This window comes from Ovis canadensis, chromosome X (assembly GCF_042477335.2).
Source record: "Ovis canadensis isolate MfBH-ARS-UI-01 breed Bighorn chromosome X, ARS-UI_OviCan_v2, whole genome shotgun sequence".
NCBI classification, from domain to species: domain Eukaryota; kingdom Metazoa; phylum Chordata; class Mammalia; order Artiodactyla; family Bovidae; genus Ovis; species Ovis canadensis.
Window position 1 is genome coordinate 39,935,773 of NC_091727.1, and position 27,403 is coordinate 39,963,175.

Here is a 27,403-nt window from a genome sequence, read left to right on the forward strand (position 1 = left end):
CCCACAGAGTCAAAAAGTCTGTTCTGTACATCTGTGTCTCTTTTGCTGTCTCGCATACAGGGTTATCGTTACCATCTTTCTAAATTCCATATATATGTGTTGGTATACTGTACTGGTGTTTTTCTTTCTGGCTTACTTCACTCTGTATAATCGGCTCCAGTTTCATCCACCTCATTAGAACTGATTCAAATGTATTCTTTTTAATGACGGAGTAATATTCCATTGTGTATATGTACCACAGCTTTCTCATCCATTCATCTGCTGATGGATATCTAGGTTGCTTACATGTCCTGGCTATTATAAACAGTGCTGCGATTTTCTTGAAGAGATTTCTAGTCTTTCCCATTTTATTGTTTTCCTCTATTTCTTTGCGCTGATCACTGATGAAGGCTTTCTTATCTCTCCTTGCTTTTCTTTGGAACTCTGCATTCAAATGGGTGTATTTTTCCTTTTCTCCTTTGCTTTTCACTTCTCTTCTTTTCTCAGCTATTTGTAAGGCCTCCTCAGAAAGCCATTTTGCATTTTTGCATTTCTTTTTCTTGGGGATGGTCTTGATCCCTGTCTCCTGTACAATGTCACGAAACTCCGTCCATAGTTCTTCAGGCACTCTTTCTATCAGATTTAATCCCTTGAACCTATTTCTCACTTACACTGTATAATTGTAAGGGATTTGATTCAGCTACCTACTTCCACAATATTTCTGCATAACATATTAACTCCAACACCTCCGTGGCAGTCAACGATACTATTTATTGCTTATGTGGCTTTGGGTATGATGAGTATTGGCCAATCTAGGCTGGAATTGTCACACTTCTTGGCTAGATATTGGCTAGTCTAAGCTGAGTCCAGTGGGGATGACTCAACTATGCTCCATGTGAGGCCAGTGGCTCTCCCAGGTATGTTTTTTCTCATGGCAGTGGACAGGGAAGCCTGGCACGCTGCAGTCCATGTGGTTGCAAAGAGTCGGACACAACTGAGCAACTGAACGGACTGAATGTCAAAAGGATGAGAAAGGAGACTTGAAGTTAGCACATCATCACTTCTGCCCCACTTTTTTGGACAAAGTAGTAACATGGCTGAACTCCAGTCAAGAAGCATGTTCTGCCTTTTGATGGCAAAAGGGGCAGATACAAGTAATGATGAAGTATATTGGTAATTAATGCCAGGCACCACAATTGCCCTTTCACCATAATCTCCCTCCACTGCTCTGCACCATGGAAGCACCAGACTCATGCCAGGGCCCAAGGTGTCAGGGAGGAAAGGGCGATATAGCACTCCTTCCTCTGATACAGTCTGAGAAATGGTTGTTTGTAACCGAGTATTTCAGAAATTTTGATGAGATGGTCTTTACTTATGGCCCTCTTCTCCATAGGAACAATATCGCCCTTAGAGTTGGGATAGGGATGAAATTAAGTGAGAGCCATTAGGTATATTCAAATTTACTAATTTCCTCCAAAAATGTCATCAAACTGTAGCCTATCTTTTTTCCTTCCCTAGATGACCTCAGGGAATACCAGCGAGGTTGTACCTAATATCCTTGCTTCATTAAAAGAGCTTTAGCTATTTCAGCATGATTCAGGCTTAAAATATATAAATTGACTTTTCATAATGACTGTTCAATTAATGACTTTTTGTCATAACAGCAATTAGACATGTAATATCACTTTGAGAGCAGTGTTTTTTTTTATTGTTCCTCTATTTAACTTGTTTTATTTTGGTATAATAATTTTCCCACCCCAAACATGCTAAATAAATATACTCTAAGAAGTTATATTTTGATGTTGCAATTCCAAGGAAAGATGCATTCACCAAATTAACTGACACATCAGCTTTTAGTCTGAGTATATCATCTGGAACAAATCTGTATTGCACACCATGTTTGGATAAAGCCAAAATGTTTTTCCTCTCATATACAGACCTAGCAGGAAGGATGAAGATGTAGCATCTTTTGCAGCTGTTCTGTATGGTTCATGTATGTTAATTCCATGCTTCCAAAGCATTCTTTTGCTCCATCTTTACTTTGTCTGAGAAGTGTTTTTTTCTACACTATAACATTATTTTTAAGGAATTCTGAATGTAAGATAAATTGAATATAAGTTGAAAAATTGATGAAGAAAATGGTAGAGAAGAAAAGGAAACAGCTTACAGAGAATAACTCCCATGTACCCTTCCTCCATCACCCACTACTACCATTAAACCTTCTCTTCTTCCTTTGATAAGAACACTAAACCTTCATGACATGATATTTTATGTACAAATTGGATTTATTTACTTTCCAGTTGTTATTTATAGAAACTTGTTTTATTGTTTAATGGATATATATTGTCTCTGTGGATATTTCTCCTTCATCTTAGGTTGCGATGGAATACATCATAATTTTCCTCATTAAAATAAATGGAACTTCTGGCATGCAACACCAGATAAAATAGAATAAACATAATTTAGCCTTTTATCCCTAAAATCTCTGGGAAAAAATTTTGTAGAGCACACATCAAAAGTCACTGAAAATTAGAGAAAAAAATTGTGATCTGTTTAGGAACTTTAAAATTTGAAGAACAACCAATTTGCTTCCACTCTCTCCTGGCCTGGGTACCATAGAAGCTCATAAGCCAGAAACACCAACCACAGAAAACTCAAATCAAAACAAAACCATGAAACAAGGTAAAACTTCTTTGTCTATGCAAAGGACTGGGAGAGTGGAAACCCTTGCAAAACAAAAGCCTTTTGACACGTAAGCCTTACACTACCTGAACACCACAAAAAGCATGTGTCCTCTCCAGCCCAACTATGTGTGACAGCCAACACCAGGATTGGGTGAGCAGAGCCCTGACTGCCATCCCAGTCTGGTGGTAATATGACAGCAACTCTCTGTCTATTGATAGGAAGGCATCAACAGAGCCTATATGTGAGCACAGCCCTCAAAACCATCTTGGTTCAGCAGTTATGAGGCAGGGTCCCTTCTCCTCCTGACTAGTGGAAATGCACAGAGGCTGTATTTGTGAACAGATCCCAACTACCCTCATGGCCAGGCAGTAATGAATAACCAAAAGTAAATAGGAACTCAGTCTCGTAACATAATCTGTGACATTTCTAGGATACAACTGAAAATCACTTACCAACCTAGAGGCAGGAAATAAAACCCCAACTAGAATGAGAAGAGAGTATCAACAGAAGCCAACACCAAAATGGCACAGATGCTGGAATTATCTGACAGGGATTTGAACACAACCATCACAAAAATGCTACAATGACTAATTATGAACATTCTGAAAGAAAAGAAAAAATATGACACAAAGAAATGAATGTTCTAGAAAAAATTCTAGAACAGAAAAAAAGTTCCAGAAAAAATTCTAGAACAGAAAAAATAATTGAAAAAAAATTTTTTTAATTTCCCTGGAGGGCCTCAATAGCACAATGGAGATGAAAAAGGGAAGAATCAGTGAATTTACAGCTTGTTCAATAAAAATTACCCAGTCTAAACAATAGAGGAACTAGAATGAAAAAAATAGAGCCTCAAGGGTCTGTGGCACAGTCACAAAAATATCAAATGTTCATGTCATTAGAGACCCAGAAGGAAAGAAGAAAAAATGTGGGATTTTAAAAATATACTGAAAGAAATAATGGTTGAAAACATCCCAAATTTGGCAGAAGACATAAACCTTTTGGAAACTAAAGACAAAGAAAGAATCTTCAAAGCAGCCAGAGAGAAATGACACATTCCCTACAAGGGAAAAGCAATTTGAAATGGCAGATTTCGCATCCAAAATCACAGAGATCACAAGAAAGAGGCGTAAGATTTTTCCAGTACTGAAAGACAAGAACTGTCAACCCCAAATTCTATATCCAGAGAAAATAGGCTTCAGGAATAAAGGTGAAATAAAGATATTCTCAGATAAAGAAAAACTAAGATAATTTGTTGTCAAAAGAACTGCCTTAAAAGAATTGCTTAAAGAAATTTTTCAGCAGAAAGGAAATGATAACAGAAGGAAACTTGGGACATCAAAATAAAGAAAGAACAACAGGCTGGGTAAATATAATAGACTATTCTGCTTGAGTCTTTGAAATCATGCTAGAAGGTTAAAAGCAAAATGACAGCATTGTCTTACTCTATATTTATAGAAGAAATATTTAAGACAATTGAGCTATAAAGGAGATAAGAAAATGGGTAGGCTTCCTACATTTAACTTGATGTGGTAAAATATTAATACTAATAGACTGTGATATGTTACATATTTATGTTGTAATTCCTTTAGCAATCACTAAAAGAAGCTAAACAAAGAGATAGACACAAATAAAGCAAAATACAATGCTGGAAAACATTGAAATAACCCACAGGAAGGGCTTCCCTGGTGGCTCAGCTAGTAAAGAATCTGCTTGCAATGTGGGAGACCTGAGCTCAATCCCTGGGTTGGGAAGATCCCCTGGAGAAGGGAAAGGCTACCCCCTCCAGTATTCTGGCCTGGAGAATTCCATGGACTGTATAGTCCATTGGGGTTGCAAAGAGTTGGACACGACTGAGTGACTTTCACTTCACATCACAAGAAGGCAGGAAAAGAGAAATAAAGGAACAAAAGCCAAATAAACAGAAAACAAATAATAAAATGCCAGAAATAAGTCCTAACGTATCAGTAATTGTGTTAAATAGAAATAGTATAAAAACACCAAGTAAAAGATAGTGAACGACAGAATGGATAAAAATGACTCAGCTAGATGCTGTCTATAGGAAATTCATTTCAAATATGATATAGGTAGGTTAAAAAATGAATGGGAAAAGATATACCATGCAGATGCTAACCAAAACAAAGCTGGTTATATTAATATTAATATTAGTAGTAGTACTAATAATGGTAGTATACTATACTAATATCAGATAAAGTAGACTTAAGAGCAAAGAAAATTACCAGGGACAAATATAGATATCCATAATGATAAAAAGATCAACCCCAAGAAGACATAACAATTCTAAATGTATAGTGCCAAATATTGATGCTACAAAATGCATGAAACAAAAATTAATAGAATTTAAAGGAGAAATAGACAAATCTACAATTATATGTTAGGATCTTAATACCCCTCTCTCAGTAATTGATAAAACCACTACACAGAAAATCAGAAAAAGATGTAGACGAACTGAAAAGCACTATTAGCCACAGAATCTAATTGACGTTTACAGAACACTTTACCCAACAACAGGATAATTGACATTTTTTTCCCAAGCATACATTAAGTTCAGTCACTCAGTTATATCTGACTCTTTGCGACCCCATGGACTGCAGCACACCAGGCCTCCCTGTCCATCACCAACTCCCAGAGTTTACTCAAACTCATGTCCATTGAGTTGGTGATGCCATCCAACCATCTCATCCTCTGTTGTCCCCTTCTCCTCCTGCCTTCAATCTCTCCCAGCATCAGGGTATTTTCCAATGAGTCAGCTCTTTGCATCAGGTGGCCAAAGTATTGGAGTTTCAGCTTCAGCATCAGCCCTTCCAATGACTGTTCAGGACTGATTTCCTTTAGGATGGACTGGTTGGATCTCCCTGCTGTCCAAGGGACTCTCAAGAGGCTTCTCTGACATGACAGTTGAAAAGCATCAATTCTTTGATGCTCAGCTTCCTTTATAGTCCAACTCTCACATCCATACATGACTACTGGAAAAACCATAGCTTTGACTAGACGGACCTTTGTTGGCAAAGTAATGGCTCTGCTTTTTAATATCCTGTCTAGATTGGTCATAATTTTTCTTCCAGGGAGTAAGCATCTTTTAATTTCATGGCTACAGTCACCATCTACAGTGATTATGGAGCCCCAAAAAATAAAGTCTGTCACTGATTCCATTGCTTCCTCATCTATTTGCCATGAAGTGATGGGACCAGACGCCATGATCTTAGTGTTCTGAATGTTAAGTTTTAAGCCAAATTTTCACTCTCCTCTTTCACTTTAGTCACAAAGATAGACCATATCCTGAGTAAAAAGTAATAATAATAAATAAATAGAAAATAATTAAAATCATATAGAACATCATTTCTGAGCATAACTGAACCAAACTAAAAATCAACAGAAAGACAACTGGTAAATCTCCAAATATTTGAAATTTGAATAAAGTGCATAGGTCAAACGATTCCTGGGTCAAAGGGGAAGTTTCAAGGAAAACCAAAACCTATATAGAATTTCATGAAAGTGAGAATACAACATACCACAACTCATGGAATGCAGCTCAACCAGTGCACAGAGGGAAAAGTGTAGCATTAAATGCATATACTAAACAAGAATAAAGATCTCATTGAGTCATTCTTATTTGATCTCTGACTTCTCTTCTAGTTCCAGCCAAAGAAAACTAATTTTTACAGGGCTCATATGATTAGGTTAGATCCACCCTAAATAATTTTTCTATTATTATTTATTGTGGTAAAAGCACATAACATAAAAGTTACCCTCTTAACCATATTTAAGTGTACAGTAGTCCTTAACAAATGAACACTGTGGAGCAATAGATCTCTAAAGCTTTTTCATCGTATAAAACTGAAACTCTGTGTCTATTGAACAAAACTCCCCATTTCCCTCTCCTCTCAGCCTCTGGCAACCACCATTCCATTTCCATTCCTAAGAATCTGACTACTTTAGATATTGCTTGAGAAGTCTTTTTTAACTGGCTTGACTCACTTAGCAAAATGTCCTCCAGGTTTATCCATGTTGTAGCATATAGCAAAAAAAATTTTTTGTATTTTTAAGGCTAAATAATATTCCATTGTGTATGTATCTGTATTTATATACAAATTCTGATTGATGTATATCAATTGATTGATATAGCAATCGTGATCTATATATTGCAATTTCACTATTCATATGTCAGTGGACACTTAGGTTGTTTACATATCTTGGCTTTCATGAATAATGTTGCAGTCAACATGGGTATGCAAATATCTCTTTAGATCCTGCATTCAGTTATTTTGGCTATATACCCAGTAGTGGAATTGCTGAATCATATGGGAATTCTATCTTTAAATTTCTAAGACATTTCCATACTATTTTCTATAGCAGCTGCATGGTTTTAAATTCCCACCAACAGTACACAAAGATTCTCTACATCTTCAACAAGGATTGGAAATCCAGATTCAAGAAGGAACCACTGCCCCCTGAACCCATTGCCACCAGTACCTCTCAATACCCAACAGCCTGGAGAATGTACATGGGAACCTTATATTTCACATTTCTCCAAAAAGATGTGCAAATGGCCAACAGGCATCTTTTGATGCTGGACACCACTGAACCATACTGTTCTATAGCAGCTGCACGAAAGTGAAAGTTGCTCAGTCATGTCTGACTCTTTGCAACTCCATTGACTATACAGTCCATGAAATTCTCCAGGCCAGAATGCTTGTGTGGGTAGCCTTTCCCTTCTCCAGGGGATCTTCCCAGCCCAGGTCTCCCACATTGCAGGCAGATTCTTTACCAGCTGAGCCACCAGGGAAGCCCAAGAATACTGGAGTGGGTAGCCTATCCCTTCTGCAGGGAATCTTCCCAACCTAGGAATCAAACCTTGCACCCATCAGAATGTCCACTGGGTTCAGGGGGCCGTGGTTCTTTCTTGATTCTGGTTTTCCAATCCCTGGGTCACAGCTGTACTGCTCTGTTCTTGAACTCAGTATTCTAGTGGTGAACTCAGAGACACTGCTACTCTGGTAGGTCAGTACTGTATTGTTCCAGCAAACATTTACGGCGGTGAGGCTTGGAAATTAAGGGCTCCCCTGGTGGCTCAGCTGGTAAAGAATCCACCTACAATGCAGGAGACTCAGGTTTTATCACTGGGTTGGGAAGATCCCTGGAGAAGGGAATGGCTACCCACTCCAGTATTCTTGCCTGGGAAATCCCATGGACAGAGGAGCCTGGTGGGCTACAGTCCACAGGGTCTCAAAGAGTCAGACGTGACTTTGCGACTAAAGAACAACAAAGCTTAGAAATTACTCCTTCAGGCCTTCCAATGATATCATAAGCCCTGAATTCCCTGTATTCAATTCCTTCTTTTGAATGAAACCTACACGGGTTTCTGTTTCTTGCAATGAATTGGACTGTTTCTTCTCAAACACCTGGGAATTAAGCATACATACTTATACCAAAATAAACAAGGGTCTCTTTGGATATCAGTACTACCTGGGCATTTCCCTACTCTACTTTCTGATATCAGAGCTATATTCTTATCCACCTTTACTCTGCGATTCCTGTTGTGTGTTCAGTCAAGTGGACCTGGAGGTCTAACGGGAGGACCACGCAGAGAGGCAAACAAGAATCTTCCATGTGGCTAGCACCTTCTGAGTCTCTAGAAAAGAGGGCTCTAAAACAAAGATCACAACCATGGAAGGTTTTATGGGTTAGAATTTGTTGCCACATTATGAAATAAGCACCCTCACCTTCTTACATTGTTCATTTCTTTTCCAAGCTTTTTCTGACTGCTGGTTAAGCAGAGTCTTTCTATAACTCAACTCAAGAGGTTGGGTGACTATGGGCCAATGCTTTGGTTTGGAGATGCTGACTCCTGAATTATGGTGTGAAAAGCCAGAAGTTCTCCCTTCACCCATGGGTATTTTCTCCCTGTCTAGCTCCAGATTTCAGTAACAAATGAAACTCAGAATGTACGTTTAAGAGATCCCATCAAGGAAAGTGTTGTATTTCTATATGCCACAAAAATGGATGTAGCTAAAAGAACAACAGGAGATGTAGGTGGGCCAAGAAGCCTTGGTATGAGTGACAGGGGTCTTCATGTTGGGAATAAGCAGTGAGATAGTTTAGGAAGAAGTCCTTTGGATATTTGAAACCTAAATGCCCTTGAGTGGTTCTTTGATCAGACCTCTTCCTTCAAACATATTTCACTTTATAATAAATAGCTCTATAGAGATGACTCAGTGAATTAATAAAAGGACTAAATTATCTTGCTAAGCTAGAGTTGTTAAAACACATCAAATTTGCTCTTGTCTATATTTTTTTCAATCTGTAGAGAAGGGAAATTTATATGGATTGTAGTTGGATTCTGAAAATCGTTATCTAGGGTTTTATTTTAAAGAATATCCTGATAATGTGAGTAAATGGACATCCTTTTATACTGTTGGTGAGTGTAAATTGGCACAAGATTTCTGGAGGGTAATCTGTCAATACTTACCGAAATTTTAAATGGGCACTTCTTAATCCAGAGATTGAACTTGTCGAAATTTATCCTAAGGAAAGAATCAGGCAACTGCATAAAAGATGTCCAAGGATGTTCATTGAAGGAGTCTTTATAAAATATAAAAAGTGGAAATAGCCAAAAGGTCTGTTGGTGGAAGATTGGTTTAATAAAATATGATGGACCTTTCCAGTGGAATATTATGCTGGATCAGGGGGATTTATATGTTTTAACAAAAAGATACCTGCCATAAACTGGGTGTTGATAAAAGCTAGTTAGGGAAAGTGTTTTTTATATATTCTGTATATTTTTAATGATATGTATATTTTGCTATCATTTATACTTGACTCATGACAGATACTTAATAATATTTAGTAAATTAATTCATGTAAGTCTATTTCCATATATTTATATATGCATTATACATTCTGGAAGGATATATGCCTATCTGTTAACCACGGTTATTTTTATCATCATTGGGTGGTGTTGAAGCTTGAAGCCATAGTGGAGATTATTAAAAACAACTTTTACTTTCCATTTTTTCTTTTGCATTATTTAAAATTTAGATAAATGTGTTACTTATAAATGGTATTTCTATTTTGAAACAATGTGTGGTTTTCAATTTTTATAACAGACCAAGCCACCTAGAATATACTAAAATTGCTGCAAACCAAGTAGAAAAAAGGAAAACAGCTCAACAGAATAAAGGGCAAATAGTACAAACAGGTTATTCACAGAATAGGAAAACCGAGAGGACAACAAGCATATGTCAAGGTGTCAAAGTCATGTAATGGGGTGCCATTTCTTAGCCACTAGATGGGCAAAACTACAGGTCTTACAGTGTCACAGATTTTCAAGAATGTGGGGAAACAGGGAATGTCAGTCAAGGCTGGTGGAACTGTGAGCACAAGCACATTTGGAGAGCAACTGGTAAGATGGAAACTGTCCATGGTTCCAGGAGCCCCAAATTACAGTAAGTATACACCTTTGAAAGAATGTCTCTTCCTTGTAGAAAGAGGTGCACACGTGTGAACCCAGCTTAGGTTGCTGTGCTCTCCCAGTATGGTAGTGATTTATGGAGAAAGTACCTAGCATCACCGACTCAGTGGACATGAATCTAAGAAATCTCTGGGAGGTGGTGAAGGACAGGGAAGCCTGGCATGCTGCAGTCCATGGGGTCACCAAGAGTCAGACATGATTTAGCGACTGAACAACAACAACCTTCCCCCCACCAGAAGCCAGGGAGGAAAAAGGGGTGCAGGATAAAGGAGAGAAGCATGGGTGTTTTCAGGTCAGGTTCCTGCAGCCTCAGCTGGCCCAGAAGGGGAGCTCTAGGCTTTCATTCCCTCACATGAGTCAGTCATTGGTGAAGGGCCCCCTGGGAGCAAATAAATGCCCAGGAACTTCTGACTTTCCGTGACTGCAGGCAAAGTGGCTCCAGAAACTCATGGGGAATCTCCAAAGAGTCTTCATTGTGGGCTGTTAGATGCAAAAGCCCAATAGAAATTTGGAAAAGGCAATGGCACTGGTGGAAAAGATCCTGGAAGATCTGAATGGAGGACTGAGAGCCTACATTCTAGGTGCAAAAATACACTGAAACCATATATGATAGATCCATGACTTTCATTGAGAGGTAGGAAAGAGAATGGGACTGTATCTATCTATAATGTTTTATTTATTTTTTAAAAAATTTAAAAGATCAAGACAACATAACAAATATGCATAATAGCCAGTTCCGGACGGTCGAAAGATAGGAGAAACCAGGGTCCTTCTTTGTGCTTACACTGGACGTCAAATACACCCAAGCGTGGCTGGTGAAGAGGTGAGTTGTTGTTGCTGTTTAGTTGCTAAGTCAGGTCTGACTCTGTGACACTATGAACTGTAGCCCGCCAGGTTCCTCTGTCCATGGGATTTTCTAGGCAAGAATACTGGAGAGGGTTGCCATTTCCTTCTCCAGGGAAAGAGGTGAGGGGGAGTCTCAAAACTGGATTCACAGTAGGAACCAGGGTGCTAAATAAGTAGCTAATGAGTGACGTAGCTTTGGAACCCTTTAAAATGATAAAGACCCGCCTCAGCTTTGCTACAGACCACAGCCTAACCTTGGTGCTTCAAGGACCTCACCTATTGGTGGCAACACACGACAGAGTTTTCAGAGGTTGAAAGGAGCAGACATGTTCATACACACCTGGGAGACATCACCTGTGTACTTCCAGAAAGTCCTGGGGTAGGGAGGCAGCAAAGGATGTTAATTTGCTAGTGACTGAAATACCTCAGCAGGAGTGGGTTCAAATGGGGTTCTTGGAGGGGAGGGTGATAGAAATATTCTGTAATTAGATTGTGGTGTTGGTTGCACCAACTCTGTAAACACACTAAAATTGGTTGAATTGTTTACAGAAAATGAGTGAATTTATGCTATGTAAATTATCCCTCAATCAAGCTATTTTTAAGAAAACGGAGTTATTCTTAAAAAGACCTTAGGAAATAGAAGAACTGAGATGCAGCAGGAATCCAGAGCCTCTGAGAAGAACCACTTGTGCTTGGGCCCCACACCATGACTTTCTATGGTTAATAGCTGTGTGTGTGTGTGTGCTAAGTTGCTTCAGTCACATCCAACTTTTTGTGGCCCTATGGACTGATCTTCCCAAGCTCTTCTGTCCATGGGATGCTCCAGGCAAGAACACCAGAGTGGGTTGCCATTTCTTCGTCCAGGGGATCTTCCCAACCCAAGGATCAAACCCGCGTCTCCTGCAGCTCCTGCACTGCACACAGATTCTTTACCTCGGAGCCAGCAGTGAAGCCCTAATAGTTGTTAATACCCTATTAATACAATTGTCATGTCACAAGTGGCTTACAGATATGCTGGGATGTTACTGAGCCTCACAGCTCTCCCAGGAAGGCTGTCTGGGGCTCGAGGCACAGAAAATCCTCTTGTCAGTTGCCCTTGGCCAACAGCATCCACATACATTTGCCCCAGCGTGTCAAACAAATAGTAAAAATTGTCCTTGAGTGCCATGATGTGAAAGAGGCTAGAAAGCCTTGCCCTAAAGAAATGCTATATTTTTTGACCTTTTCTGCGTTTCTTCATGAGAACCGGGGTCTCGCAGAGGTGAGAATGGTGGTGGGACTCCTGCTGTTGACAGATTCGGGCCTTTATGAAACCAAAGGGCAGGGGGCTGGCCATCTAGGAGAGCGTGGGGGCTTGCCAGCACAACTGTGGGAATCGACTTGGATGCCTCCTTTCCCCCTGCGGAGAATAATGTTTATTCACCTGGAAAGCAGAAACTGTTGCTAACTGGAGCAGAAAAGTAATTTCCATTTGGACGTGGCAAAAGAAGACCAGAGTATCAAGAATAGGAATCCACATACAAAAGAGACAGGCTCACTGGCGCCTCTATTTTCTAAGGCAGAAACCTAGTCTGTAGTAACTCAAGCCTGAGGGAGCCACCTAGGAGGTCATGGAGGTGTGTAGAAATGCAGAGTCTTAGGCCAGCCTTCAGTCAGATTGCAAAAGCCCCTCACTTGGCTTCTCTAGGGCTCCCCTGGTGCCTCAGATGGTAAAGAATCTGCCTGCAATGCAGGAGACCCAAGTTCCATCCCTGGGTTGGGAAGATGCCCTGGAGAAGGGAATGGAAGCCTTTCCAGTGTTCTTGCCTGGAGAAGCCCACAGACAAAGCAGCCCGGCGGGCTATGGCCCATGGGGTCACAAAGCTTCAGACACGACTGAAGTGCCTGAGTGCAGAGCGCAGGATTCTCTAAGCTGAGCTTCTTTCTCCGACCTACCTATCTTTGGAGAATATGAGAACAGGTTTCCCTCCCAGAATCTAGAGATTGTGAGGAATGTCAGGATGTAATTCGCTACCAAGAGTCCTTTCCAGGGTCTTAGTTTGGGTCTCCCAGAAGCAGGCTGTGAGACATTGACACCAATAGTTTATTCAGGAGGTACGGGAGCCCAGGAAAGGGTGTGAGGAAGTGAGGCAGGGAAGAGAAGGGGGGAAGTGAAGAAAGGGTGTGTTATCAAGCAAGTGATCACTTGGGGCGACAGCAGCTGTGGCTGGTAATGTCAGGGAGCCAGGGCAGCAGAGCACGCGTCTCACAACTGTCCCCACTGAGGGGTGGGGAAGCGCCCCACTGGCTCCCCATCAGTTGAGGACTACTCCCAGAGGCCATTCATCCCCCAGCCTTCTGGGCCTATTATAGAGGTGGGTGAAGTAGGGCCTGAGGGCAGAAAAGCCCTGGGGAAAGGGGTGTGGGTGCTGGCGAATGTGATGCAGTGATTGAGGCGGTTATGCGTACACCCAGCCTCTGGTACACCCAGCTCAGGTCTTCCTGTGTTCTGAACATCCTCTGCCTCCTCTCCAAAAAATCACAGAACTACATTTCTACCAACCATTGGTCCTCAGAGCATGGGCCCAGGATCCGCTGACTCCTGGCCCAGAGCCTTGTGGAACTTGCAGCCACCCTGGATGTGCTGTTGGCAGTTCTCACAGCATCGTGGGTGATCCACCCAGAGAGAGGCTCGGGTGGGAGGAGCCTGCGTGACCCTGTTGGGGATGTAGTTATCTGCATCCACTCACTGGCAGTCTCCAGCGACAAGCCAGAGCCTCCAGCCACAGCCACAGCTGGCTGATTTCTAGCCAGCTCTGTCTCTCATCTACGGGAAATTCAGTGGCCAAAGAAAGTGGGCCACTTGGCTCTTGGCAGATGTTTCTTAACTGTCATGACATCCTTGTGGAATGATAGTGGGGATTTGGATCCTTTCTATACTCTTCCCTGCCCACCCCCAACAACACACTCTTTAGTAAGGCAGTGCAGCACAGTGATTGAGTGTGTGTGTGTGTGTGTGTGTGTGTGTGTGTACTCTGGGTTTAAACTATCAGACTTAATGCTAGGTTTGCTATCCACACGTCACTGAAATTTCTCTGTGCCCCAGCTTCATTCTCCTAATACCGCCTCAGATGACTGGCATGAGGATAAAGTTGTAGGAAACATCTAGAACATTCTAAGAGCACCTAGGCAGTGCTTGGCAAACGTTGAATTTTTTTTTTTTTATTCTGCCTATGAGAAAATGAAGGCCTTCCCAGGTGGCTCAGTGGTAAAGAACCCACCTGCCAATGCAGGAGATGTGAGTTCGATCCCTAAGTCAGGAAGATCCTGTGGAAGAGGAAGTGACAACCCACTCCAGTATTCTTGCCTGGGAAATCCCATGGACAGGGGAGCCTGGTGGGCTAGTCTGTGGGGTCGCAAAAGAGTTGGGCACAACTTAGCAACTAAAGAACAACATGAGAAAATGAAAACCCTGGAAGTAGTAAGAGGCACCCAAGATCACCAGGCAAGCTGGATTTACAGCAGAAGAGAACTGTGCCTGGTAGGCTCTGCCCAACTTCTAGCCCAGCAGCTCTCTTCTGCACACATCAGGAGTCATCTGTCATCCCAATTCCCATTGCTCACCCCAGTCCCCATAGTAGCTCCAGCCATGAAGCCCAATTTCAGCATCAACTTCCTGCAACTGACATTCGAATCCAATGTCCCAAACCCGATTCTCCCCCTGTTCTCCAGTCCCAGCTCCACACCCCGTGCCCTAGTTCCCATGCCTCATGGGCCCTGTTTCCTTTCCTTTGTGCATTCAGCACCATGCCTGGCACCAAGTAGGTCCTTGGGCAGGGGACGTTGGTTGTACCTGTCTCTGCCTAAGCTCTGAGTACAAGGATCAGTACCTGGAACTAAAATCCTGCCAGTCACAGGGGACCCCTCTCCACTGCTGGGACCCTGGTGTCATACACTATTTTCTTGGACTTTTACGCCCAACCCACCATGGGTTCCTGGGCCCCACGCTCTGTCTTAGCTCCCTTGTCCTGACTGTTGGATGTTTGCCTGGATGGAGGCCAGACGTGGCTGTGATTTTGGATGCCAGACCCAGCTCCCAGGATAAATCCCTTCTAGCAGCACCTGCCACTGGGGCAGCACCCCCATAACTGCCCCAGTCTGTTGGCTAGGTCTGCAGCCCATTCCCAATTCCTCCTCACCTCTCCACTCGATTTGGTGATGAAGCTGCTGGTCTAACAAGTGCCTGGGGCCACGCAGGCTGCACCCTTCTCATTTCTTGCCCCCAGATAAGAAACAAAATGCCTCAGAGTTTGGAGTCTAATTCCAGAGCCTGGACCTCTATTCCACCCCATCAGCCACTGGCTGAAAGCACTATATTTATTGATTAAATTCAAACTAGAGTCATTCTTGAGGCCCTACAACACATGCCTGTTTAAACTCACCATAATTTTTTTTCATCACTGATTCTGAGTGCCAGAGTTACCAAAATTAATAAGTCACATCCGTTATCACCTGATGGAGAAGGCAGATGTGTAAGCAAATAGCTATTATATGAGGTTATAAACGCTAAAATAAAACTATCATTAAAATGCTATGGGAATGTCAATAAAGGGAGAATTAGTCCTATGGGGAAAGGTCAAAGAAAGCTTCACAACGGAGATTATGTCTGAGCTAAGCTGGAAGGATGAGTGGGAGCAAGGCAGATGGAGAAAGAGGAAAGGGCATTTTATTTATTTTTCTCCTTTTGAGAGGGATATCTGTTTCCAAACCCTATAACATTGGAGCACTGAACTTTTACCTTCTGCTTTCTCTCTCTTTTTTAAATCTTCAATCCTCCACCTCCAATTTCCTTCCCTCAGAGGCACCCTCTTGAAGGTGTATAATAGTGCCCTTAAATGTTCTTTTGTATTTGTATAACGCGTGGTGTTATGTTGTGCATATGTGTTTAATTTCCATTAAGAGTATTGTGCTAGAAGTGTCATTCTCTTTACTACATTGTACACTCCATACTCTTTTAAAAGTGCACGTCACAGTATGAACAGTTTGTTGTTTTCTCCAGCAGTAGCATCATGTTCTATGGTGCGCATACCCCTTGTTTTTTTCATCATCTCCCTCAATATTGGACACCTAGGTCACTTATAACTCTCTCCTCCCATAGAGAACCTCCTCCTAAATGTCCTCTCACAGATAGACCTGTGCATGAATTTTTCTCAGTGAGATTGTTCAGTTATGGGCCATCTACGTACTTAATTTTACAAGGCATTGTTGCCAAACTGCTTTCAGAATGCACACCCACTGCAAAGCTTTATTGAGCACCAATCCCATGCAGGCACTGTTCTAGCCATGGGCGACTGAGGCATGAACAAAGTCCCTGCCTTCAGTGAGCCTGTAGTTGAATGCAGGAAGTGGCAATGTACTGAGAAGTGTACATGAAATACCACATAGCGAAAAGGGCTCTGAAGGAAATGAGGCAGGGCAGGGAACAGAGGGTGACAGGGAGTCACCTCTATGAGGGGTGGTATTTGATGGGAGGCCTGAATAAAGTGAGGGAGCCAGGTACTGGGCCTGGGGAAGAGCATGTCAGAACAGCGAGGCTCCCAGGTGGGAGCATGTTGAGTGCGTGTGAGCTGGAGGCCAGTGTTCGGAGCTTTTAAACAATGGATTCTAAAGTAGTCCATAATGCTAGTAAAATGTAAGTGCTCAGTTTTGACGTGCTTAGTCATTCAGTTGTGTCCCACTCTTTGCAACCACATGGACTGCAGCCTGCCAGGCTCCTCTGTCCATCGGATTTCCCAGGCAAGAATACTGAAGTGGGTTGCCATTTCCTCTTCCAGGGGATCTTCCTGACTCAGGGATTGAACCTGGGTCTTCTACATTGCAGGCGTATTCTTTACCACTGAGCCACCAGGGAAAGCCCCCAATTTTGACAAAAAATTACTAGTTTTGGAGTGTCATGATTAGACTGGAGGTGTGGAAAGATTGGAGGCAGAAGAAAGATGGAGGGATTAGAGCCCAGTGCCAGGGGTGGATGTCTGGCTTGAGGTAGTGGCAGTGGGATTTCAGTTTAGAGTTATTTAGATAGTCCTAGCTTTTAATTTTTTGGTTTTCACAAGCATTTTCTAAATGACCCTCTGGGTCTGGTTTTGGAGCGAGCAATTGAGCTGATAGTCATCACCCATCTTCATGGTCCCTACAGAATAGGAAGCTTCTCTAAGGACCAAGCAGAGAAAGCGATGACACCCCACTCCAGTACTCGTGGCTGGAAAATCCCATGGACGGAGGAGCCTGGTAGGCTGCAGTCCATGGGGTCGCGAAGAGTAGGACACGACTGAGCGACTTCCCTTTCACTTTTCACTTTCATGCATTGAAGAAGGAAATGGCAACCCACTCCAGTGTTCTTGCCTGGAGAATCCCAGGGACAGGGGAGCCTGGTGGGCTGCCGTCTATGGGGTCCCACAGAGTCGGACACGACTGAAGTGACTTAGCAGAAGCAGCAGCTAAGGACCAAGGGGTACTCAGAAAAGGAGCTGGACCAAAGTGCATCCTTTGCTTGTTGGGAGCTTAGAGAGAACAACATCTTGGCAAGATGTTCCAGCTAAATGCCCAAACAATCAACTAATTACTTGGGTCTGGACACAGCCAAACAAATCTACCTTCCCAAGTCACTGCCAGAGGTTTTAGTAACTTCATTCTGGCTGGATTTCAGCACCACACACCAAGAATCAGATGACTGGGCCAGAAGGGGCATTTCTTACTTACCTGCTTCTTTCTGTTAAAAAAAATACTACAGTATAATCAGTTTTCCTACCTACAGATTTGATGAGGGCTTGAAAAAACATGAGGGGATATTCAGCCTCACTAGAAATCAGACCTATGCAATTATAAACAGAAATGAGGGGGCATTTTTCATCCACCGGGTTGGCAAACATTAAAAGGATTGATAATACCTAGTCCTGGGGAGAGTAGAGGGAGAATGGGCACTGTTGTGTGCTCTTGGTGGGAGTTTTAATTGGCAAAGACATTTTGGAGGGCAATTTGGCAGCTTCTAGCAACATTTAAAATGGTCATAGTCTTTGGCCCAGCAAGCCTTCTTCCAAACCATGCACTGGAAGCTTTATCCCATAGATATAATGGCATGTGTACCCAGATACTCACACATACACATATATACAGTGAAAAATATGATTGATCTGAATTCTCATCCATAGAGCAGAGATTACATAAATAAAGCATAGCATGCCTGTACCATGAAGTCCTTGGTATATACTGATAGGGAAGATGTTCAAGATATACTCTCATGAAATAAAGACAAACTCTGGATAATATATAGGATAAAATCAAAGTTATGTTAAAAAAATCTATGTATGTTCATTTCTGTGTGTAAATACTTTTCTAGAAGGCCTGAAAGGACACACTTCAACTGCTCATTCCAACTACTCCCCAGAGAGGGGACTAGGAAGAGGAAAGGGTGGTTTGAAAGGTTTTACTCAATCTATTTCTATTTTAGCATTCATGTATTACATGTGCCTTTAAAGGTAATTTTATAGGAAAAGCAGAAAAGAAGGGACTCTGTGGCATTTGTGTTTAATAGGCTTCGTCTTCTTCCTCTTCACCACCCTTCATCACCCTGAGCATCACTTCAAATCCCTGAGCCTTTTCTCTTCCTTGGCACATGACAAACCCTGAGTCCTAAGCATGCTCTTATTGTGGCTGATAGCTCTGTCAGCTGTTAATTATTCATGCTAATGGAAGGGGCTGGAGGCACAGATAATGCAAAATCAAGAAGAGTAAATCTTTCAGAGTCTCGGTCTACTCCCCTCCTGGATCCCTGGGGAATACCTTGCATACTATAGGTATTTACTCAGCAATAAATATTGATTGATATGGATTGATATTTGTCTCTGCAGTTTTGAATTGCTCACATTCTCAGACCTGTATATACACACTCCTGGGCAGTGCCTTCCTCAAATCTTTACTGGCCTGACCCTGCGGGTGGGGACCTGACCCTTGAAGGCCCTCCCCTCTTCCACCACGAGGACTGACAAGCCCCAGGCATTATCCACCAGTGGGCTGTTCTGTTCATGGATAAAACAGAGATGACAAGAATCCTTGTTCTTATTTGTTTATTTTTTACATAAAACTGACTGGTATGTTGACTGGTGGCCTTGCCTCTCTAGTGGCAAATAAGGTCAGGGTTAGAATGTCAACATATCTTTTGAGGGACACAATTCAACTCACAACACCATCCAAATGGAAAATGAAACCATATAGTACAAACCCTTTTGTGGCTGGCTCCTTTCACTCAGTGCGATGGTTGTGAGGCTCCTTCATATTGTCATATGTCGTTGTAGTTAGTTCAGTCTCACTGCTGCATAATATTCCATTTTGCAAATATACCCGCATTTAGTTATCCATTCTACTGTTGATGGACATGTGGTAGTTTCCTGTTCAATGCTAGTATGCATAGGGTTGCTATGAATATTCAAATTTATGTATTCTGGTTAACTTATGTATGCATCTCTCTTGGTCTATATGTGGGGTTCACAAAATAGGCATTTGATCAGCTCTTGTAGAGAATGGCAAAGAGTATTCCAAAGAGATTTGACCAATTTACACTTCCACCAGCAGCAACTGAGAGTTCTGGTTGCTCCACCTCCAAGACTTGGCATTGTCTTTCATTCTAGCTGTTCTGATCGGTGTATGTTGACATCACATCATGTTTTTAATTGGCTTCCCTTTGTTTTTCATTCCAGCTTCCCATCCCTCTTTGATCATCTTGGGCATTTCCTGATCTTTTCATCATCCATTACCATGAGGAGCATCTCAAAATCCCTTCCTTACAGGCAGATGTCTTGATCTATAGGAAAAACAATGTGTTTCCCCATTTATCATCCTCTTATGGAAGAATCCCTCATGCAGCCACTTTGAACTGCCTCCGAACACACGCTGCAGAAGAATCCATGCCTGTTTATTGGTTGTGTGATTATTTTGTTTATTTATGCCTTAAAATCCCAACTGGAACAAACACGAAGTTGGAGAGCAAGATGCCTGCCATAACAAATGATAAAGTTTGTAGTGCATACAAATCTACTTGTAACAAAGTCATCCCCCCAACTTGGCTCTATGGGTGTCTTTCTCATTGTATGACTGTTAAATGCATTTCACGGTGAAGTTATGTTAGAGTACCACATCTCTAATGGAAATGAAGCAATTCCTGAGCATCATGGGAGGGTGTGAGGAGCCAGCCATTCCCTGTTCAAATTGCCAGGGCCAGTCCTATCACTTAGAGGAAGAATTGGGTCTCTCAGAGCAGAGACTGGAACTGGCCCCTTTCTTTCCTTCTGCCCCCACTATCCATCAGGAATGTAACATATTTGGGACAAATTTGAGTCTGTTAGAACAAAGAGAGATGAAATGGCACCCTGGAAAAGATATGGGCTTGTGAGGGAGGGTCAGTCACCTTCACTTCAACCCTCGTCCTGCCACCCCCCAGTGATGTGAGAGGGCGGCAGGGAACTGGGCAGATGGGCATCCTTGAGGAAGTGGGTGGCTCAGTGAGAGTGTAATGGCTCAGGGCCCAAGACCAGAAGCCCACCTGCATGAGCCATAATGGACTGTGGTCTTGGTGAGTTCTGGGCTTGCTCACATTTTGCCCCCTCAAGTGTTCTCTAAAGTCTCTTTGAGGAGGCCAGTATGTCTGCATACTATCCAAACTGGGGTTGGAGATTTAAAGAGGAGCCCCCATGATGGGGCCATGAGTGTGCTCGGTGGTTAAAGAGTGCTGGCATCTTGGTCCAGCTCTTCCTCCAAGTGTCTCCTCTCAAAACTGATAGAGAAGGAAGGGCAATGACCTACCAGCTCTCGGTTTTGAACAAGTGTCATTTCTAAAACTGGCCTCTAGTGAGTCAGGCTCTTGATATTTGCCATTTATTGAATGTCCCAATGTGTTTGGCAGGGCCTCAGAATGAAAACAAGTGGAGCAGACCTGATCACCCCCCACCTCTAGCTTCAATTCAAGCTCAGCTGAACCACAGGTTGAAGAAGACTTGCACAGCCAAGCCTCACCCAAGTCCACTGATACACACACACCTGCAGATTCATAAATGTGAGATGAAATGGTGATTTTGTTTGCCATCGAGTTTGAGGATGTGTTGTCATAGCTGCACATCAAAGAATGCTAACTACTTTTTCATTTAACTCAGTAATGCCTTATGTGGGTACTACAATTATTTTCATTTTAAAGATGTAGAAATTCATTCTTAGAGAAGTTAATTAATTTGCTGAGGTCTACATTGCTAAGAAAGGTCACAGTGGTAATTCAGGTGTGTGGGGTTCCAGGGCTTGGGCTCTTAGCAACTATGTTTTGTTCGTAGTGTGTAAACCCACAGGGTGTAGGGCAAGGAGAGACCAGCTGCCTGCTGCATTTCCTGCATAGCTTAAATGTCAGCCAGCTGACTTCCTGCCTTTGCATCACCGGGCAACTTGAGATCTTGAGATTTTGAACTTCTCTTCCCTATTCTGCCCAGAAGATGGGTCTTATTCTTAAGAAAACTAGAGCTTACAATATCATTGACTTTTCAAAGTTTGGAGAAATTTCCTGGCGATGTGTTTTCTCACAGAACATTAGTCATTTACTTGCCAAGAGATGTAAGGGGTGAGAAGTGTATGCCCCCTGGCAATTGGAGGTCAATCTGGAGTGAAGACAAAGAACCTCTGAAACTTTCATCCAAATCATTGGAAAAACAAGATTTAAAAAATAACATATCCATTTCACTATAATTTTCTAGGAATGTTGGTATATATAAACCCACTTTACTTTTACTGGCTTAGAATATGGATTTTGGAAGCAGATGACTGAATTCAGTAAGTGACCCTGAACAAGTTACTTAACTTTTTATGCCTCAGTTTTTTCACCTATAAAATGGAGATAATAATACTACCCCCTCTAGGGTAGTATGTGGATAAAATGAGATTATGCATATAAAGTCATTACTTAACACAGTATCTGGCTTAGAGATAAGCTTTGGGCTGTAAGCAACAGAGATCCTGAATGGAAATGGCTTTAAAAATTAGGAAATGTATTATCCCATGTAGTCCAGTGAGGGAAGAATCCTCCAGGTATAATACAGCTGGGGCTCTGGTCCTGATCTATCAGCTATTTTCTTGACTTGGCTTTCCTCTCATTACCCGCCTTGAAGCAAGAGAGCTGTTGGCAGCAACCAGGGCAGTGGAATTGCTTGTCCATCGCCAACAGAAGAGAAAGAGCAAACCACTCCCAGATATGGAAAGAAATACCTTCCCTTCAATTTCATTGGGCTGACCTAGGTTACTGCCATCTTCCTGGATCAATATCCATTGTCAGAGGAGCGCCCCATGGCAATGGACATTAGGGTCTGTGAACCGATTGGAGGAGAAGAGGAATGGATGACTGTGATTGATTTCCATGAATCAGGATTCATCTTTGTTGATAGAGGTAGGTCACCTTTGCCTAAGTTACACAGTTTGGATGGAGAAGGGATGATTATGTGAATGAGATCAAGATCTTATTGGAAAAGAGGATGCGGGAAATAGATTTGGTGAAGGCACTCCATAGTGGTGACCAGAGCTGGCAGAGAGTAGATACTCAACAGTTGCCAGCTCTGCTATTCCACTTTTGCAACCATAGTTTGGTTTTTTTTTAAACAGTCAGTTGTGTTTCATGATAAAGCATCTACTATCTGGCCTCTAGCCATTCCCTAAAAAGATAAATTTGGGAACTCTGGGGTGACAAATGATTTGCATTGAAAGCTCATCTTGCCTCTTCCTTTTTTTTTTTTGGAAATTAATCTACCTGGAAAATAAACTCCAAGGGCCTGTTAAGACTTGGAAGGTCTAAGCTCAATTCTTCACATCATCATCACCTTGAAAGGGTAAAATTAACAATGCACAACAATTTTTTCCTTCTTGGGCCAACCAATACTTTCCTTAAAGATATACATCAACAGTTTTTGTACAAAATCTTGGCACTTTGTGGTGGACATCTATTTTTTCTGTCTACCCACCTACCTTCTACCTTTGCCTCTTTTCCACCTAACAGAGCTTTCCTATGAGAAACCTATTCTGTGTGACTTGGATGGCACTGACCTGATCTCCACACACACACACACACACACACACACGCACGCACACACACACACACGCACGCACGCACGCATGCATGCATGCACGCACACAAAAGCCAGGATGACCAATCAAAAAACATTATCCCTTCCTTTGAAAAGGATGATTAATTCCAGGCTGGGTACATGACTCAGGCTCAGCCCATCATCTACTCTCTTTCCGGAAAAATTTGAACCTTGAGTTGAATAAACAAGTGTCAAAGGAGCCACAGCTAAATCTTTATAAATATTTATTTTCCAGCACCTGGAAAATATACTTTATACATTCTTTTTATTTATATCCAGAGCTGACATGATTTCCATTGGTCCCAAGTTCTGATTGTCTTGATTATTTAGCTCTGTGAGCGTTCCAGAATTTCTCTAATAAAACTGCTATGGATTGAATTGTATCGCTCCAAAACTCATATTTTGAAGCTTTAACCTCCAATGTAACTATAATTGGAGATAGGGCTTTTAGGAAAAGTGAGGTCGTAAGGGTGGGGCCCCAATCAAATAGGACTAGTGGCCTAATACATAGGAAAGAGGGAGCTATCTCTCTCTATCCACACACAATCACCAAGGAAAGACTATTTGAGCACACAGTGAGAAGGTGCCCTCTATAAGCCAAGGAGAGGGTCCCCACCAGAACTGACCATGCTGGCACCCTGATCTCAGACTTCTAGCCTTCAGAACTGTGAGAAAATTTCTGCTGTTTAAGCTACCCGGTCTATGGTATTTTATTATGGTAGCCTGAGCAGACTGAGACATACCATTTTCCTTCTTTAGTGTCAATGTCTATTACTTGCCAACCAAGTAAGTCCTCATTTAGAAGTGGCAAAACAGCTGGTTAAATTGTCATCCCCTGTATCTTCAAAAGCAAGCAATATGCCTAGCCACACAAACTACTAGGCTTAGAAGGAAAATATCAGGATGATGTTGTGTGGGGTCTACTTCTTGTAGCTTTCCCCAAGGTCCTACAAGAAAGCCTATTCTACCTTAAAGCTTATAAGGGGTAGCATATGCCTCTGCTAAGATATGCTGCCTAATGTGGCCAACAACCCCAAATGGCTGAGAAACATGATCCAGACCCTTGGGAGAACTGAAGAGGCCCTATTTTCTGCCCTGATTTAAAGTTGGAGCTCACCAAGGCAGGGAAGATGGAAGCACAATAGGGGATAAAATTGGTCCCAGGAAGAGATTTGTGGAAAATTGGAAATCTTTGGCTACTTCCAAATATCTCCAGATGAGTACTCTTTGCCTGACAAAGGTAATAATTATCCTTATTGTAATGACTCATTCACTCAGATTGAATGGGAGCTTTGAACTTGGAAGCAAAGGGCAGATTAACCGGGCTTTGCAACCAGCCTGTTGTTTTTATTACCCAAAAGCCAAGGCCAAAATGGAAGCTTTTAGACTAAGAATGAGGGGTTACCTGCTACACACTGAGATCAATTATAGAAAAAAATAAAGAAGCCACAAGGCTGGGGTACAGGTTCAAGCACTATAATTCAACAAGGCCTTCAGCCTTGTTTAGAGCCACCTCTAGGCTGTGCAGGGGCACCCACTCAAGTATTGTTTTGAAGGTGGATAGGGGGCTATCCACATAAACGTTTAAAATGTTTAATGTGCTACACAATTCATGGGCTTATGTGAGGTGTAGTGATTTACTGATATAGTGAGTGTAGAAGAGAAACTTACATACGTGTTTACTGCCCAATCAGTGCTTATGAAGATTCTTCACAGTATCCTGGCGCCATCTCTTCATGTTTCAGGCCCAGGAATCATTCTTTGTGCTCTTTATGGCCAAATGTGTCATTCTTGGACAACTTCTTATCTCTCAGTATAAGAAAAAGGTAGCAATGCTGTTATTACTCGTAATGCCATGGCTCTTTGGAACCTCTTTGTATTGAAACTATATAGATTGGCTTACCTCTTCAGTTCCCTCCTAGTACTTATTTCATTTGTTTAAACCTAGTGGGCTTCCCAGGTGGCTCAGATGGTAAGGAATCTGCCTGTAATGCATGAGACCCAGGTTCGATCCCTGGGTCAGGAAGATCCCCTGGAGGAGGAAATGGCAACCCACTCCAGGATTCTTGCCTAGAGAATTCTATTGACAGAGGAGCCTGGCAGGCTGCAGTCCACAGGGTCGCAAGGAGTCGGACATGACTAAGCAATTAACACTTCCACTTTCACATTAGCCAGGACACTGCATCATGCCTAGTGCCATCCATGGACCATGGTTTCCAGTGATTCTCTCAAAGGTCATTACTGTGTTTCATTGAGGAGCATCACAAATGCATCTTACTGACAAAGACATTTTCGTACTGCAAGGAAATGTAAATGATAATTCTTTGTCTGGTCATATTAAACCTACTGTTTAGAATTTTACAGTTTAAACATAGAAGAATGCATCTTCTACACCAATGTTCCCTTGATCTCTTTTGGCTGCCATCACTGTGTTTCTAGAATGTGATCTCTTTTGATGCTGACCTTGCCCCTGCTTTTCACATATCACCACCAGTAGGGAGGACAGGCAAGGGTATTCATGGGCAGATAGAGAAGAGCAGTCTCATTTGTGCAAGGACTGTCCATCTTTCATCCTGCACAGCTTGATACCAGCCTGGGAGAGCACGACATTGCATCCACTGGAGACACGAGAGGACATAAATCAGAAAGGTCCATTGACATTATGGAACAACCGCCAGAGGCATCCTCTTGGCCAGGGTGATTGGCTCAGAGCAGGACATGTGTCTCAAAACAGACCAGTGGGTCTTCCCTGAGATACTTCTGCTGCAATAATCAATTTGGTATTCGGTTTTTGAGATTATAAGTTGTAAGGACAGAAAAAGTGGAGCTGCTTGAAGCAGTCGTTCCCAGCTGGTTTTAGTAAGAGCGATTGAGGTCTAGGAAGAAAAACCAATGACGAGCCATGCAAAGGCCAGAGATGAGAGCCCAATAAGTTCAGTTACTTGAACTCATAAATACCCTTGGCACATTTTTGGGTTTTTTTTTTTTCTGATTTCTGGTTTAAAATGGGTCTCTGCACAGATCTAGAGAACAGACTTGTAGACCCAGCAGAGGAAGGACAGGGTGGGATGAATTGAGAAAGTAACACTGACATATATATACTTATGTGTAAAATAGATAACTAGTGGGAAGCTGGTATATAACACAGGGAGCCCAGCCTGGTGCTCTGTGATGACTTAGAGGGGTGGAATTAGGGGAGATAGGGTGGGAGGGAGGCTCAAGAGGAAGGGGATATATGTGTATGTATTTATGATTGATTTATTTATTTATGATTAATCCATCATATTTATGATTGATTCATGATGTTGTATGGCAGAAACCAGTACAACATTGTAAAGCAATTATCCTCCAATTAAAAACAATATAAAATAAAGTAAACAGCAAAAATTAATAAATTAATAAAATAAAATGTATCTCTGCCACTTGCAACCAGAAGATTCTTAACTCATATATTGAAAGAGACAGAGAAAGAGAAAATGTGTGTGTGCATGTGGGAGAGATCCTAGCAGAAATTAAGAATGATTGAGACTTGGATTTCTATGAAATTGGTAGTTAAGTGTTTATTTGTTTTGTTTTTATAGATGAAGAAGTGTAGATAAATAAACAGTGATCCTCCCAACATCACACAGATAGAAAGCCACAAATCCAGGACTTGATATGTATTGTTCCTAAGCCCATATTCAATATGAATTGAAAGGGGATAATGAGATAAGAAAAAGCCTTCAGCATTTGGATTGCCCAAACTTATCTGGCATTTGGCTTGATGGGTAGGAAAAGGGTAGGAGCACAGCAAAAAGCAAAAATTCCCTTACTCAGGGATTCCTTTTTCTTTTCTGACGTTGTCCCCTTAGCTTAATGCTGGGAGGCCAGATCTTACAGCATCAGGCTGTCTCATGTTTAAATGCTCTTAAATTCTAGGCTCTGTGACCTTCATGGCCGAGCTTGCAGAACTTTAAATTCTTTTCTCTAATTATTTGCTCGATTATTTCTGCCTTAGGTCAACAAACATCACTGATTAGAAATGAAGAGTTCCTTGTGGAACTTGGGGATTTCTATCTTGTTTTGTTCATTCTTCCCTTTCTCCCCACTTCCTCCCTCCCACCCCCCTGACTCTTTCCTCCCTTCCTTTCCTTCCTTCCTTCCTCCCCAAGCTGTGTACTTATTTTTTCAGTATGTGTGATCAGTTAGCCTGCTGTGTCTGCAGTGGGAGCATGGTGAGCACCGTCCTCCTTTGCTCTGTCCACTGAGTTATTGAAGCACC